Source organism: Sinocyclocheilus rhinocerous, unplaced genomic scaffold, assembly GCF_001515625.1.
Source record: "Sinocyclocheilus rhinocerous isolate Xijiao unplaced genomic scaffold, SAMN03320098_v1.1 scaffold304, whole genome shotgun sequence".
Classification (NCBI taxonomy): domain Eukaryota; kingdom Metazoa; phylum Chordata; class Actinopteri; order Cypriniformes; family Cyprinidae; genus Sinocyclocheilus; species Sinocyclocheilus rhinocerous.
Genome location: NW_015659941.1, coordinates 888,229 through 905,428, shown reverse-complemented (window position 1 = coordinate 905,428; position 17,200 = coordinate 888,229). Strand labels below are relative to the sequence as shown.

Here is a 17,200-nt window from a genome sequence, read left to right as displayed (position 1 = left end):
TATATATATATGTGTGTGTGTGTTTGTGTGTGTGTGTTCATTTTTAAACGTTTTTTAATTATTTTATAAATCATGTTTTGTTAAATCATAATATAAAAAGTAATCATTTTGACATAAAAGTCATTTATAGGATGAAAAAGTCAAAATACGAAGTCATAAATATAGGATAAAAACATTATGAGGTCATTCTAATATAATTATGATATATCGTTATGACTTTATTTATTATTCTCAATTTCAAGTTTTTATGTGATAATTGTCTTTTTTAATCTCATAATTTTAAATTCAAGTTAACTTCAGCCATGACGTGGGAGAATGAAATTACATTTCTCTTACAGGTCTTACAGTAATTCAACATGCACAACAGGACAAACAGGTCAATATTCGACGAATTAAACAAAAAAGACAATATACACATTATATACACGGCATTGTAAGACACATTAGAAATGTATATCGAAGTTATGTCTCTCAAATCAGCATATATTTTATTAATTAAAAAATTCTGGGCTTTGGAATTTCTTCAATAGTTTGTCATACACTGGTGTTCTTATAGCTCTGTCTGAGCACTTTTTTTTGTACTGCACTCCAAGCTGTCTTCTCTTTCTATCTCTGTCACTTTAAAGGTCTATTGATAGATCGCAGAGCTTGCATTAGTGCCAGATTTTCTCATCCATAAGCATGAATGGGGGCATAGGAATGTTGCCAGCGGCGATGGAACCATGCTTGCCACTGAGGAATCCTGGGAATGTTTCCTCTAATCAGCCAAGAATGGCATACAAAGCGTCTCTTTTCCTCTCCTCTTAAGCCCTGAAGGCAGAGAAACCGTTTTCAAGGATTGTGTGGGTATTGTGCGTGTCCCAAGTGCTCTGAAAGATGAGAATGTGTTTGGGAAGTTTAAGCTGTTTTGAAACGCTCAAAGATGGAGTTTATCCTCAAAGCCACGCCAATCAGAGAATTCCATGAACTGGAATACAGTTAAGTCAGGAGCTGTTTCACCCTGAAAAATAGTGTTTAATTATTGCACATATCAAGTTCTGCTTCATCCACTATATTGTGTTTACACTGGGATCAATATGTGCCTACACCAGCTTTCACTGGAGCTTTAAAAGCATAGTTCACCCAAAAATGTAAACTTGGTCGTATACTCACCCATGTTGTTTCTCCCCATATTATTTTTATCATGAGATATTATAGGAAGATATCCAAGCTGGATAAGTGGATAAGTACAAAAAAAAAAAAGCATCATTAAAGCACAATAAATATAAGTCAAAATTTAAGACATCTTTTGGTTATAAAATTTGGTTATCATTTGTTATACTAAAATCTCATTCATGCACTGTAAGAATAATAATAAAAAAATGTAATGTAATAATGTCCTGACAGAATTATGTTTTCTGTTTATGGACATTTACTTCAACCCTAAAACACAACACAATGCAATGCATAATTCAAAATACAGGAAAAACACTTCCTCGCATAAATATGGTTCATTGGGCCTTATTTTCACAGATTTTTCTTAGAATATTTTTGTGTTCAGTTAAAAATAGCTATTAGATGTGGTTGGTTTTTGCACATCATGTGACCTATCATGATGCTGCAAATGTGACAAAGACAAATCAGTTATGGCAGAACGGCAGACAATAATTTCAATTCAGAATTTTAGTATATGATATTATCATAGGGAATATATTATAAAGTCATAGGGAACACTTTAAGGGTGCTTTATAATGTTTTTTTTGTTTGTTTTTGTCTCACTTAGTGTATATCACCAGAAATCTTTTTTGGTTTTATTGAACCACTATAGAAATAAGATGGAATCGGAGCAACATGATGGTGGGTAAACGATGACAAAATATACATTTTTGGTTGAACATTTCTTCAGTTAAAGAGGTTTAATGCCTGTTCACACCAGAAAAGTACAATAACTACTTTAGCATCGCCAATGGACAATCATGTTCTGTTTATTCATTCTGTGAACATACTAATCGCAGGAAATGCATTCAAGTAGGATGGAATTTGATTGGCTGTCAATGTTTTATTGACAGCCAGTCAAATTCCATCCTACTTGAAAACACCAAATCATTCATCAGCTGGAAAAAAAAATGCTCTTAATGATATCTTTCCTCTGCGTCTTTATCGTTATTGTTGTGTTGTAGACTATTTTCTTAGAGTTAAGGCCTGAGCACTCCAAGGATGGTAACTGTAGCAATAACTTTAACTGTAAAGTTTAATAACCATTCTAATACTGTGAAAATAGGGAAGTCCACACCACAACTATAATGATAATGACACAGAGGAATGATATCAATTTTAAAACTTTTTTTTCTTTTTTTTTTGCAGCTGATGAACAATAAAAACATTGACAGTCGATCAGAATCCATCCTGCTTTAAAGAACTCAAGCATTTAAATCGGCAGACGACAAAAATGCTGTGCACACGTATAATAAACAAAACTTTTTCGTCCGCTATATTTTAGAGAGCTAAATGTATCTTTAGAGCTCATCAGCATAAATGCATGATTGATTCTCAGAACGACCGGCCAATCAGAGTAGCTTTCTAACAGTTTATTATCTCGAATAATCAGACTGAAAAATCACAGACAATGCCTTGTGATTGAGCCTCATAAAGACTGATTCTTGTGATAACACAATAGAGCCGAGACCACACACACATCCGTCTGAGTCTATATGTCTTCAGGGAATGTCAGCCCCTGTGTCATGGCACTCGTTTATCTACTCTATCACTCTGAGAGAGAGAGAGAGAGAGAGAGTCTGAGATAATGAAACCATGTCTCTGAATATGATGGACGATCAGAAGAAATGTGAAATCTGAGCATGCTCTGCCCGTTCTCTCTCTTTTCGTCCGCCTGCAGATAAACCACAAAGTGTGGAGACGAGAGACAAATGAAAGAGCTAAAGAAAGGAAACAAGATACTTCTAAAATGATTTTTACTTTTTGAATGCATGTTCCTCAACTTATTGTGCACGATTTATTGGAACATGTTATGCTAAATAAAAAAAATAATAAAAAAATCTCCATAATCCTCAGTAACACTTTAGATTAGTTTTCCCTCAATAAACTCCTAATTTGCTGCTTGTTTGGTAGTAAGGTAGTTGTTGTGGTAGTTATGTTTAGGTACTGGGTAGATCAGCCAAATATTGTCCTATCCTAACAAACCATACATCGATGTAAATCTTATTTATTCAGCTTTCATGTGATGTATAAATCTCAATTTCAAAAAACTGACTGGTTTTGGGGTCCAGGGTCACATATATCTCATTAAATATCTAGTTTCAAGCAATTTCATTGGATTGACCGACTGTTTTCTACACTGACATTAAGAAATGTTTCTTGAGCAGCAAATCAGCATGATTTCTGAAGGATCATGTGACACTGAAGACTGGAGAAATTCAGCTTTGCCTCACAGGAATAAATTACATTTTAAAATATATAAGAATAGAAAACATTAAATTGTAAATTGTTTAAATTATAATAATTTTTCACAGTTTTTACTGTATTTTTGATAAAATAAATACAGCTTTGGTGAGCATAAGAGACTTTTGAACAGTAGTTTTGATCATTACATCAAAGCCAACCTGTGATGTTTCTGATCTCTGGCCTACTTTATAAGTACTAATAAACAGCCAATATGCTAGTAATATGCATGCTAATAAACAAGTAATTAATAGTGAATAGTGTTCCCTAATCTAAAGTGTTACCTAATCCTCTATCAAAATTACAGTATATATGTGAGCCTGGAGCACAAAAGCAGTCTTAGATCATGTGACACTGAAGACTGGAGAAATTCAGCTTTGCCTCACAGGAATAAATTACATTTTAAAATATATAAGAATAGAAAACATTAAATTGTAAATTGTTTAAATTATAATAATTTTTCAGTTTTTACTGTATTTTTGATCAAATAAATACAGCTTTGGTGAGCATAAGAGACTTTTGAACAGTAGTTTTGATCGTTACATCAAAGCCAACCTGTGATGTTTCTGATCTCTGGCCTACTAATATTCATCATTTTTTGTTTCTAAGCATATCTATATCTAACAGGTTGTTTTTTCCTCTTTAGTTCATGTTGAAAAAGCTGGGTTGCTCCATCATGGGGGCCGCCATGTTGAGATCACGTGACTAAACTTTATTTGAACTTACAGTACCTCAAACGTTGACGTTTTCCAGAGAACATCGACTTGATATGTTGTGCTTTGGTCAAACATCATGTAAACCTCATGGCTGCTCCAGATGCTGATGCTGTTGTATTGGCTGTTTAGAAAAATGAATAAAAGTTACTTAATTGGAGTATAACAGAATGTGCTATTGGATGACACACAGCTGCTCCATATGTGATTATCTTCACCCGGTTGTGCTCTACACACACACACACACACATACACACACACACATAGAGATGTTTAATTGCGTCATTAAGGCCACTCACATGTGAGGGATGGAAAAATGCAGTGTTTTTCACACAAATTATTCCCCGCTGACCGCGTCTCTAACATCTGCTATTACGCGCGCGCGCCCTCTCTCTGACTCTCTCTCTCTATCTGCGCGTCTGTTATTCTTTGGTCTTATCTTTGCACTCGTTCCTCATGACATGATCAGCAGATGAAGAGTGTCTCTGCCTGTGTCCTTTTCTTTCTTTCCAAGTTTTCCTCTCTCTGATGTACCGTCTCCAAAGCAGCCATTGTTTATTTCCATTTCATCTTCGTCTTTCTTTTCATGTCTTTTTTGTGTCTCTCTCATCTTTTGTTCCTTCAGTGGATGAACATTGTGTTGGAGGTTGATGTTTTTCTTATCTGTAGAGGAACAGACTTGGATTTGTGAAGCTGCACACACATACGCACTTCCAGTTTTCATTTCCTTATGAGTGGTAGTGTCCGTGTCACGCTGAGTAAAATCATCCATAATTTTTCATTTTTTAGAAAGCACATTAATTAGATTGCCTATTATTGTTCCTGTCAAGAGCACATTTACGCTGCTTTAAAGTGCTGTCTAGTAGGCAGCTCACTATGTTTATAACAGCTCTAATAATGAGCGATCCTCACATGAGGAGAGAGATGGAGATGGACAGTGATTCATCAGGGCTCTTGGCCTTCCGCTGTGTGTTCAGTGTGCGGTTTCCATTAAGAGGAAATGAAATATTGTGTTGAAAAGCTCTGTATGTTTCTCTCTTCAAGCTCTTTGCCAGCTAATTAAAATCTTTAGGTTGTATGAATATATATATTTTTTGTTGGTCTTTCTTTTTGAAACAATTTTTACTGTGCAAAATGTAGTGTCACACAGGCCACGTACACAAATAAATACAGCTTTGGTGAGCATAAGAGACTTTTGAACAGTAGTTTTGATCATTACATCAAAGCCAACCTGTGATGTTTCTGATCTCTGGCCTACTAATATTCATCATTTTTTGTTTCTAAGCATATCTATATCTAACAGGTTGTTTTTTCCTCTTTAGTTCATGTTGAAAAAGCTGGGTTGCTCCATCATGGGGGCCGCCATGTTGAGATCACGTGACTAAACTTTATTTGAACTTACAGTACCTCAAACGTTGACGTTTTCCAGAGAACATCGACTTGATATGTTGTGCTTTGGTCAAACATCATGTAAACCTCATGGCTGCTCCAGATGCTGATGCTGTTGTATTGGCTGTTTAGAAAAATGAATAAAAGTTACTTAATTGGAGTATAACAGAATGTGCTATTGGATGACACACAGCTGCTCCATATGTGATTATCTTCACCCGGTTGTGCTCTACACACACACACACACACACATACACACACACACATAGAGATGTTTAATTGCGTCATTAAGGCCACTCACATGTGAGGGATGGAAAAATGCAGTGTTTTTCACACAAATTATTCCCCGCTGACCGCGTCTCTAACATCTGCTATCTATTACGCGCGCCCTCTCTCTGACTCTCTCTCTCTATCTGCGCGTCTGTTATTCTTTGGTCTTATCTTTGCACTCGTTCCTCATGACATGATCAGCAGATGAAGAGTGTCTCTGCCTGTGTCCTTTTCTTTCTTTCCAAGTTTTCCTCTCTCTGATGTACCGTCTCCAAAGCAGCCATTGTTTATTTCCATTTCATCTTCGTCTTTCTTTTCATGTCTTTTTTGTGTCTCTCTCATCTTTTGTTCCTTCAGTGGATGAACATTGTGTTGGAGGTTGATGTTTTTCTTATCTGTAGAGGAACAGACTTGGATTTGTGAAGCTGCACACACATACGCACTTCCAGTTTTCATTTCCTTATGAGTGGTAGTGTCCGTGTCACGCTGAGTAAAATCATCCATAATTTTTCATTTTTTAGAAAGCACATTAATTAGATTGCCTATTATTGTTCCTGTCAAGAGCACATTTACGCTGCTTTAAAGTGCTGTCTAGTAGGCAGCTCACTATGTTTATAACAGCTCTAATAATGAGCGATCCTCACATGAGGAGAGAGATGGAGATGGACAGTGATTCATCAGGGCTCTTGGCCTTCCGCTGTGTGTTCAGTGTGCGGTTTCCATTAAGAGGAAATGAAATATTGTGTTGAAAAGCTCTGTATGTTTCTCTCTTCAAGCTCTTTGCCAGCTAATTAAAATCTTTAGGTTGTATGAATATATATATTTTTTGTTGGTCTTTCTTTTTGAAACAATTTTTACTGTGCAAAATGTAGTGTCACACAGGCCACGTACACAGTGATTTATTTCTAATAAATGCTTTATTTATTATAAATTCATAGTTGCACCATTAATTAATGTAATATAATAATAATTTTGGACTTTTTTGCAAGAAATGAATACTATTATTCAGCAAGGATGCATTAAATTGATCAAAAGTGATAGTAAAGACATTTTTAATGTTACAAAAGATTCCGATTTTCGGTATTGATAATGTCGTTAAAATGCATTATATCATTTGAAGGGTTGTTTTTTGTGTTTTAATGCATTACAATTTCTGAAGGTGTAACAATGTATAAATAAGTGTTATAACTGTGATTACAATTATTCATGAGATCAATGCATTATAAGGCATAATTTATGCATTAATACTACTTTTTAATGCATTATATATAACGCCTTTAATACATTCTTACCAAGATTCGTATTTCAAATAAACTTTCTCTTCATTAAATAATCCTGAAAAAATGTAGCAATTAAGCAGCACAACTGTTTTCAACATAATATTACTGAATATTAATTGTCTTTTAATTATGATATTACTGAAGTATTCTGAAATTTTTTTTTTTGCATTACAAAAATGAGAATAAGTTTTTGTGCATTGCTGTATTGAGAATGTCACAGTGCAACCTTTTTTTAATGATTTTTCCTTTTTGTTTATAAGAGCACTATATTTTTTATTTTTAAATTTGGTGCAGAATGTATTCTTGACGGTTCTGTTGGATTCACCCAAGCAGATGGGATGCTTTTCTAGTTAATAATGTGACAATGAGATGTCTTGGAATTCACCAACCGTAACAATCAGTCAGTGTGGAGTGGTAAATAAGTGAGAGTGATTTTCTCGCGGAGCTGTTAGTAACACATGTGGCATGTGGGAATCTGAGCAATGATGTTGTGTTTGTCAGTCCTATAAAGACTGTGAAATATGTTTCCTAATTGGACCGGTCCTCTAACCACTAAGTGCCTTATGTTCTGCTCTGCTATGTGCAGCGCTGCACATTCTACTGTGTGTGTGTGTGTGTGTGTGTGTGTGATGATTCACTCACATGTGTGTGTCTCTGTCAGTGTGTGCTGTTTTGGCTAGGTGGCGCTGTGTCTCTGAGTATGATTAACAGTTGTTCCTGTCTGCTGTCAGCCATTTCGGCATGTAATTTCTGACTGGGATTTTCACATCTCCTGTGACCGCCCACATGAAATCTGCACGCTCTTTTCATGTTTTCTGCTCTGACTGGGGAAGATATGTACAAAATGGATTTAAACAGATGATCTGAAATGTGGGGGACAGGTTAAAAACTATTTCCGCTTGGCTCATGAATATTAACTAGGCAGCACAATGTTTTCCCAGTAGGTGAAATGATTTGCTGAAAGGTGGATTTTCGCATAGCCATCTGCATAACAGTTTGTTCACTGCTAGTGCAACTGGTTGGCAGAGGCTTTTAAAGTTTTACATGGCAGTTTTGTTTGTTTTCACACATTGGCTACTTTGCCTAATATTTGTGTGTTCAGTGTCTTTTATGAGTGGAGATTGAGCATTTGCAGTGGCAGCTCCAAAACATTGAAATAATTTATGATTATACTAAAAATTAATTTTGTAAATTTTTGCGTGCAGATGCCAATGTTGTAAAAATGATCCCCGTTCACACAGATCCACAAAAATGACTAAAAACGGCATATTATGCATGCCAGGCCAGTAGTTGGCGATGTTACTTTATAATGAAACACTACACAGTACTGCACATATGCATTCCTATAGACTGAACACGTTATACATGAGCCATGACGTCACTGTTTTCACAAATTTGTATTTTCATCATTTACACAGAGATGATAACAGTATTATTTTCAAAATAAGATTGCACTTTGAAACCTGTTTTCAAAACTTTGTGCTTTCAGGCTCCCAAAACATCATTGTTGATATAAAGAATGGCCAAAACGCATACAAAGTTTTTTGTTTTTTAATTGAAAACAGCGTTTAACTGTAAACACCCCCTCAGATTAGGCGGTTTTAGGCGCAATTTAAAAGAATTACTGTTTGACAGATCAATTTAATTACATCTTGGAGTTTTATTTTATTCTATTTTGTGTTATTAGTGTTTTTATTGTTATGTGTGTGTATGTGTGTGTGTGTGTTTTAATGGTTGTGATTGTTTTTGTAAGTGGGCCTTAAAATGTACAGCACTTTAGTCAATAGACTGTTGTTAAACGTTCAGCAGTTCCAAACCTGTATTTCTTTCAGCTGTTAGACACAAAAGACGGTATTTTGTAGAATGCTTATAACCGAACAGTTGACGGTAGCCACTGACTTCCATGGTATGGCAGTAAATACTATGGAAGTCAAGGGCTACTGTCAAATGTTTGGTTACCAACATTCACTTGAGGGTAAGAAAATTATGACAGAATTTTAATTTTAAAAGCACTGAGAGCCAATCAGAATCCATTCTACTTGTCATGCATTTAAAGGAGTAGTTCACTTTCAGAATGAAAATAATTTACTCACCCTCCACTTGTTCCAAACCTGTATGAGTTTCTTTCTTCTGTTGAACACAAACGGAGATATTTTGAACAATGTTGGTATCCGAACAGTTGATGAGCACCATTGACTTCCATAGTATTTTTTTTTCCTACTATGGAAGTCAATGGTGCTCATCAACAGGTTTTGGAACAAGTGGAGGGTGAGTAAATAATGACAGAATTTTCATTCTGGATGCGAACTATTCCTTTAAAGTGGCAGAGTGTGTGTTTATAATAAATGTTCTCATTTGTTGGTGTGGACGCTAATATAGTTATCATTATAGTTATCTTTATATTTGTGACCCTGGACCACAAAACTTTTTTTTGAAACTGAGATTTATACATCATCTGAAAGCTGAATAAATAATGTATGGTTTGTTAGGATAGGGCAATATTTTGCCGAGATACAACTATCTGAAAATCTGGAATCTGAGGCGGCAAAAACAAACAAAAAAAACAATTCAAAATATTGAGAATATCGCCTTTAAATTCGTCCAAATTAAGTTCTTAGCAATGCATATTACTAATCAAAAATGAGTTTTGGCATAAAAGTAAAATCGATAATTTTGACCCATACAATGTATTGTTGGCTATTGCTACAAATATAACCGTGCTACTTATGACTGGTTTTGTGCTCTAGGGTCACATTTTTCATTCTTGTTGTGAACAGAGTTTCATGTTGTTAGCTTAGCCAGGTTAGCGACATAAACTCAGTGGGTTGAGTTTCCCGCACTTCACGCATCATGTTAGGAGCTTTCCTATTCATTCTCTTACTGTATGAGGTTCTGTATCAGGTAAGATGTTGCCTTATAAGGCAGACATCAAGACAGTTTGCTTGGTTTTGGAACGGAGCCCTAAATGGTCACTCTTCCTCTCACCCAAACGCACGTTCTTTGGTTTTGTCTTTTCCAGCCGTCACCCCTCTCTCCGTGTGTCGGGGTGAGGGGGGGGTGTTACTCAGGACCCCAGTAACAGGTTTGATTGGAAAGCATTTGCCCCCGGCAACCAATCCGTCGCTAGCACCACACAGGCTGTTACCATGGCAACCTAAGGGGGCAGGAGGTGTAAATGGGATGATTTGGTCCATCGAGTGAGAGCAACAGTGTGTGAGAGAGAGTTTGGGGGAAGATGGAGAAAATGAATGAGTTACACTGAAATGGAAATCTATCTATCTATCCATCTATCCATCTATCCGTCTGTCTGTCTGTCTATCTGTCATGACAATTATATGGTCAAACTTTAGTTTGGGGACCAATTCTCAGTATTATACTCTATATATACTCTCTCTGTCATGCACTAACAGTGAACTGCACTCGCTGATAGCAATGTTTATTTGCATGCGAAGTCTGCTTTGTTTTAGCAGCCGATTCACTGAAGGAATTATGCAAATCGTATAACGGCACAAACGACCAAAAATTAGTGCTGAATACAATTTGCACGCTGCAGTTCCCTATCTTACAGAGCGGATTTGAGTGCAACGTTATAGAGGATGCAGCAGTAGACTACAACGGCCACCTGAACCTGCTCTTTAAAATGCTGAAAGTGCTGTCAGCTGCACAGAGCTTTGGACACGTGCCCAGTTTTCAGCTCATCTCTATCATTTCATCATCATTTTGATGTATGACTGCAGCCACAATTGGTAGAAAATGCTAATTTGTGTATTGCTTGCTTGCTTTTCACAGGCTGTATTTGCATCATGTTAATTTTTTGCCTAGCAAAGAGTTTAATTAGCATATAAAAGAGTGTGTTTGTGCTAATATGATAATGACTTAATTTAAATACTCATGGCAGCAGATTTCGCTTGGTTAACTTGGATTGTGAGCGGTTAGTGAATGGAAAAGGATTTTACTCTGAAATACCACAGTAAGAAACTGTTTAGTGAATTCACTCCACAGTATTTGTGCTCGAAAGAGAGCAGAGAGACATACAGTGAAAAGAGGGATGAGAAAAACGAGAGTGTGTGTGTGTGTATATTGGCTGCGTTTGACGCCAGCTGTCCCTGTGTGTCCAAAAAGCAGGTTTTCTGCAGATTACCTCCTTGAGCCAGTTCAGTCTGTTTACTGGAATGAGATTAACAGCTGTACGTGTTTGTGTGTGTGTGTGTAAAAGAGAGAGTGAAAATCACAGATTCGGAGATACATTTGTGTTAAATTCTGTTGTTTTTTCATTCTTTTCTGGTTCCCCTTCAGTTCCTGCATGTGCATCCACTTGGGTAACCCTGGAGACAGGCTCGTCTCTGCTGCACTGTAACCATGACAACCGCATCCAGGGCATGACAACGTCTCGTGCGCTCAGATTGTCAAGTCTGAACCCCAGAACAGAGACACAGAGCAGTGTTATACTGAACTAAAACACACAACACACTCATGCAACCATCTTTTGAGAGACAGACCTGACATGACAATATCTGACTATAAGCAACACCTTCCTTTCTGTCACTTCACCTGCTTTACTACAGAGTCAGAGTGTGTGCTATGGCATAAATACAGCTATTGTAGGAGAAATAATCAAACATTTACGAGCGAGGGAGGAAGGGGGAGGCAGGAATGAGTTAAGGAGAGGGATATCTGGGGAAAAGCAGGAATCTAGGTCACAGATGCTGTGATGAAACACTCAGACGGCTTCAGCATCGCTCCCTCGTTCATTTCATCAAGCAGACGTGTCAATGAAACAATAATGAGCAATGAACTACAACAAATATCTTTTTCTTTCTTTTTTTACAGAAATTGTTATTTTGCATTTGTTCCCCTCTGAGATCTACTGTTAATGTATTATTAACCATGAGCACTACTGTGTTAGGATGTAAAAGTAGTTGCATTCTGTGTCATTTTTGCTGCTCTCTTTCTGGTTGTCTTTGAATGCATCCTGTGTGAACGGCTCTACCAGCTCTTGGTGGTGTGGCGAGATGTGTTGCATGTAAAATTAGTCGGGTCTGCGGAATTTGCCACAGCATGCTTTGCATTTAGGAAAAATGTAGGAAAAAAAAAACAATAAACTCCTAATTTGCTGTTTATTGATAGTAAGTAAGGTAGATGCTGTAGTTGTTAAGTTTAGGTACTGAGGAGGGTTTAGGTATCTAGAATATGGTCATGCAGAATAAGGCATTAATATGTGCTTTATAAGTACTAATATACAGCCAATATGCTAGTAATATGCATGCTAATAAGCATTTTGTTAATAGTGAAAAGTGTTCCCTAATTGCTCCAAATCAAACCTTTTCCCCCTCTGTCTCTCAGAATTTACACACTTTCTAGTGAGCTTCCTGTGTAGACAGCATTATATGGCATCATGGGTACATTTTCAACTTCAAAAATACAGTAAAAACAGGAATATTCTGAAATATTTTTACAATTTAAATGAACCGTTTTCTATTTTAATGTGTTAAAATGTAATTTTTTCCTGTGATGCAAAGCTGAATTCTCAGCATCATTACTCCAGTCTTCAGCATCACATGATCCTTCAGAAATCATTCTAATATGCTGATTTGCTGCTCAAGAAACATTTCTGATTATTATCAATGTTGAAAACAGTTGTGCAGAATCATATTTTTTATACTTTTTTTTCAAGATTCTTTGATGAATAGAATGTTCAAAAAACAGCCTTTATTTGAAACAGAAATCTTTTGTTAAAGTATAAATGACTTCACTGTCACTTTTGATTAATTTAATGCATCCTTGATAAAAAAATATCCCCTAAATAAAAGTATTTTAATACATGTACAGCGGGCATGTATGTTTATATAGTTTGTGTGTCTGTTTGGGTCTTTGAAAGCGGTTTTGACATGAGGTTTGGCGCTATGTTTGCAGGTATAACTCTGGTCGCTTTGTTTTCTGCTTTGATCGCACCTCTCTCAGATCATTTCAACTCACACTTCACACAAGAAGTTTCCTTTAGTGGTTTTTAAAAAAAAAATGATTTGCCTGAACTACTTTTCATAGTGTATATTGTGGTGAAACACTGATGAAGATAAACTACTTACTTAACAAAATGTGTGAATCTGACTAGTTCATGGTTAGTTTCTGAACAAGCAATCAACATGTAGAGCCCATTTAACAAATGGATTCAGTATAAATAAAGTCTTTCTGAAAGACGATGATCAAAACACAGGTCAGAATGGTTACACATGAAGGCCTCTTCATATCTGACTTACTATGCTTGTAATTTGTTTATTTTCTTTGCTGATTTACTTACTGACAATATCACCCCAATCATTTTTTTTTTTTTTTTTTTTTTTTTTTCAATATCGTGCAGCCCTAAACTGGGCACTTCAGATATATTTCTGAGTACAGAAGAGGTCAGTTTCAGTAGTGGCACTTATTCCGTTTTTTAAATATGCAGTTATTATTAGTGGATATAAATTCCTTTATTGTCAGCAAGTTAGCTACTTAGTTTCCTGTTGTTTCTGACCACAGAGCACTTGAATGTGGCATTGTGTAATTTCGACTAGAAATGGGAAGTAGATTCTTCTGAAAAGCTTGTGAAAGCAGCATAAGAACACCCCTAACCTATGGTAAAATCATTATAAAACATGACCAGTCCTGGCTTATTGCTTCATTAGAGCCAGATAAATTTGGTCCTGACATTTTATAAAAGTTATTGTGAAGATTAGGCGTCATATACACCCAAGGTTATTGCCATCCATGTTAAACAGGTTCACTCTGAATTAGCGCTGATTTTAGATTTGCGTGCTCGCATATTAGCGCAGGATTAGTAAGCATCAGATTAGTCTAATGCACTCTAATCTATTGTATTGACATCTATTGTGTCGCTTTCTGCTGTTTTAATACAGATAGTGCTAACAAGACCGTCCAGGATTTATTTTAATGCATGTTTTTTATGTTTTAACAAATGAAGAAATGTCAGTTTTGGGGAAAGGTTTGAGACCACATTGAAATGTTTTCATTTAAACCTGAAATTAAAAAAAAAAATTTTAGGGTTTTGAAAATAAATAAATGTTTTCCTTCTATTGACATAACGCTGCAACAAAATTATAATTTTTTAAAATTCTAATTAACATTGTTAAGTCATAAGGATTTAGACTAGTTTGCTTGCTATCATGATTCTGCTTCTCTTGTAAATTAATACATTTATCTTGTTTTAGAACAAAACAGCACTGTAAAAATGATATGATCAGTATGGTCATCATGTTTTTTTTTTTTTACATTAAATCGTCAAAATAAGTTGAGCAATTTCAGCTCTTTCTTAGTTACAGTATATGCAATTCAGCTTGATTTTTTTAAAGTCAGTTTGATGTTATTTCAGTTGAAATGACTTGTACAATCGAGTTCATTGTACTTAAAAATTTAAGGCAGCAACTGAACTTACATTTTTATGTTAAAATAGGTTGAAGTGTGTAAATTCTGCACCATTAGTGTACTCGCGTAAATATTTAGTGTTTTCCTGAAAACTGAAAAGTGTTTATAGTCAGTCTTACAATGGAAAATATCAGCATTTTTGATGGCCTCAGATTTTGGTCCCCAATGTATATCTTCTTATCCCTCTCTCTCTCTCTCTCTCTCTGTGCTTTACCCCCATTACCCATCACTGGCATCGAATTCTTTGCAGTTAATCCATTTGTATGTTTTCAATTACATATCAAACGGATGTAGAGGTTACTGTAGTGTAGCCTAAGCCCCTGCCTGTAGTGCAGATGCACAGCCCGACTGTGACCTAAATATCTGCAGAAAATCACTACACCAGCAGAAATCATCATGCTAAGAGAAATAGGTCACATTTCGGCCCATCACTCGATTAGATTTGACCGTACAGACTGAAGCTGCTCTGACCAGCGTTTCTGTGATTTACTCTGAAAAAGTATGTTTTGGCATGTAGATTGTTATATCAATAGTATCATTGTAAAAATGAGGGCTCCCAATTTTAATTTATTTTTGGTAGCAATGCTATTGAAGAACCATTTTCATTGAACAGTTCTTTGGAACCATTATTTTCTCAGTGAATAGCATTTTAATAATCTCTAAAAAAAAAAAAATCACCCTTTTGCACTTTAAAGAACCTTCTGTGGAATTGAAAGTTTCCATGGATGTTAAAGGTTCTTCATGGAATCATCAATGCCAATAAAGAACCTTTATTTTTCAGAATGTATATAACACCCTAGCAACGGCACAGAAGTGCCCTGGAAACCACCCACTATCCTAGCATTGTGGCAGTGAGTATTTTGCGAATATGCCATATGCAAATGTAATGAATGAACAAAAGTGAAATATATGTAATAAATGTACAAAAATAAAACATATGATATACATTGGCATATGCAGTAAAAGCATATATGATTAGAAATGGGAAATATTTCATATACTAACCTATATTAATATCTAGCCCATACAAATATGTATGTGTAATATGTCATGTAAATGTATATCCATCCTAAACCCATGAATACATGTTGATATTATATAGGCAGATATAAAACATGAAAAAGATAAAAACATACAGATTTGTTTTTTTTGTATTTATGTTGTTTTAGTAAAGTTGGATGTAGAAATATATTGAATACCATATATGTATAACTTAATCATTCCATATGTATTTATGTAAAAAAATATGGTAATACTTTATACTGGGGAGCACATATTCAATATTAACTAGGAGTTTTCCCTCAACAAACTCCTAAATTGCTGTTTGTTTGTAGTAAGTAAAGTAGTTGTTCAGTTTAGGTTTTGAGAAGGGTTAAGGAATCTAGAATATGGTCATGCAAAATAAGGCATTAATATATGCTTTATAAGTACTAATAAACATGCTAGTAATATGCATGCTAATAAGCAACTAGTTAATAATGCATAGTGTTCTCTAATCTAAATCTTTAATAAAAATATATATGGCCTTATAGGTAACATACAGTGGGTACGGAAAGTATTCAGACCCCCTTACATTTTTCACTCTTTGTTATATTGCAGCCATTTGCTAAAATCATTTAAGTTAATTTTTTTTCCTCATTAATGTACACACAGCACCCCATATGTTTTTCTGTCAATATGGGGTGCTGTGTGTACATTAATGAGGAAAAAAAATTACTTAAATGATTTTAGCAAATGGCTGCAATATAACAAAGAGTGAAAAATTTAAGGGGGTCTGAATACTTTCCGTACCCACTGTATATGGCAATATCACTCTTGATATGGGGCAGTATATGTCATATAATATTACATTTCTGTATATGATTCATTTGATTTTCTAGTATTTAGACTAATGACACTCAATCAGCTTTTGAAATTTTGCTTCATTACATAATGAAAGCATCCTTTGGTTAGAAACAGTTAATTCATTGATTAGCTGTAAATGAGATTTCTCTCTCACACACTCACTGTCTGTAATTTACAGCGCCTGCAGGCTGAATGACGTGTGTGAGGTGAAATATATCTCTCTGTATTTGAGCGTCAATTTAGAACGCTAGTATTTCAGAGCTGATCGTGACCCTTGGGCAGCGGGGTAATGCAGGCCATTATGGATTGAGCAGGACTAGACATCACTCATAATCATACCTTATAGTGGTCGATAAGATATTTTATGTTAGGAAGATGAATAGATGCTGTATCAAATAGTCCGTAAATGTTATTGAGTTTTTCAGGACACACACCATTAACTTATTATTCTCTCTCGCTCTCGCTCTCCATCTCACCCATTGTTCTTTAAAGGGGCCATACGCATCCTTTTAGTATATCAGATTATTTCAAAAGAGCATATTTAATATATTTTTCCATAATATGGCCTACATTTTGTCTGCTACTGCTTCTGATTCTCTTGTAAATTAATATCTTGTTTTAGAACAAAACACAGTGCCGATCTTAGACTTCTGTTATGAACGAATGAATGAAACGCATTTGTCCGTGTTTCACTCCGTCTCGAATCGCTCTCGTGGAAAGCGCTTGAGAAACAGTGTCTCTTCCGCGGCTCGGTATGCATTCAACTCATTTTTTTAGTCTCGGGCAAGGCTGTACGACGTTCACATTACATGATTTGACTGATTTTTACCAAGAAAGGGCGAC

General features: G+C 35.6%; 1 long non-coding RNA gene across 1 annotated transcript in view; it reads right to left on the bottom strand.

Moving 5' to 3' along the window:
• The window catches only part of LOC107724619 (uncharacterized), a 19,075-nt gene extending 12,988 nt beyond the window's left edge, over positions 1–6,087 (bottom strand). The window contains exon 1 of the long non-coding RNA XR_001638040.1: positions 6,077–6,087. This is a non-coding gene — a long non-coding RNA (uncharacterized LOC107724619). The remainder of the gene's footprint in view (positions 1–6,076) is intronic.
• Positions 6,088–17,200: the final 11,113 nt, after the last annotated feature.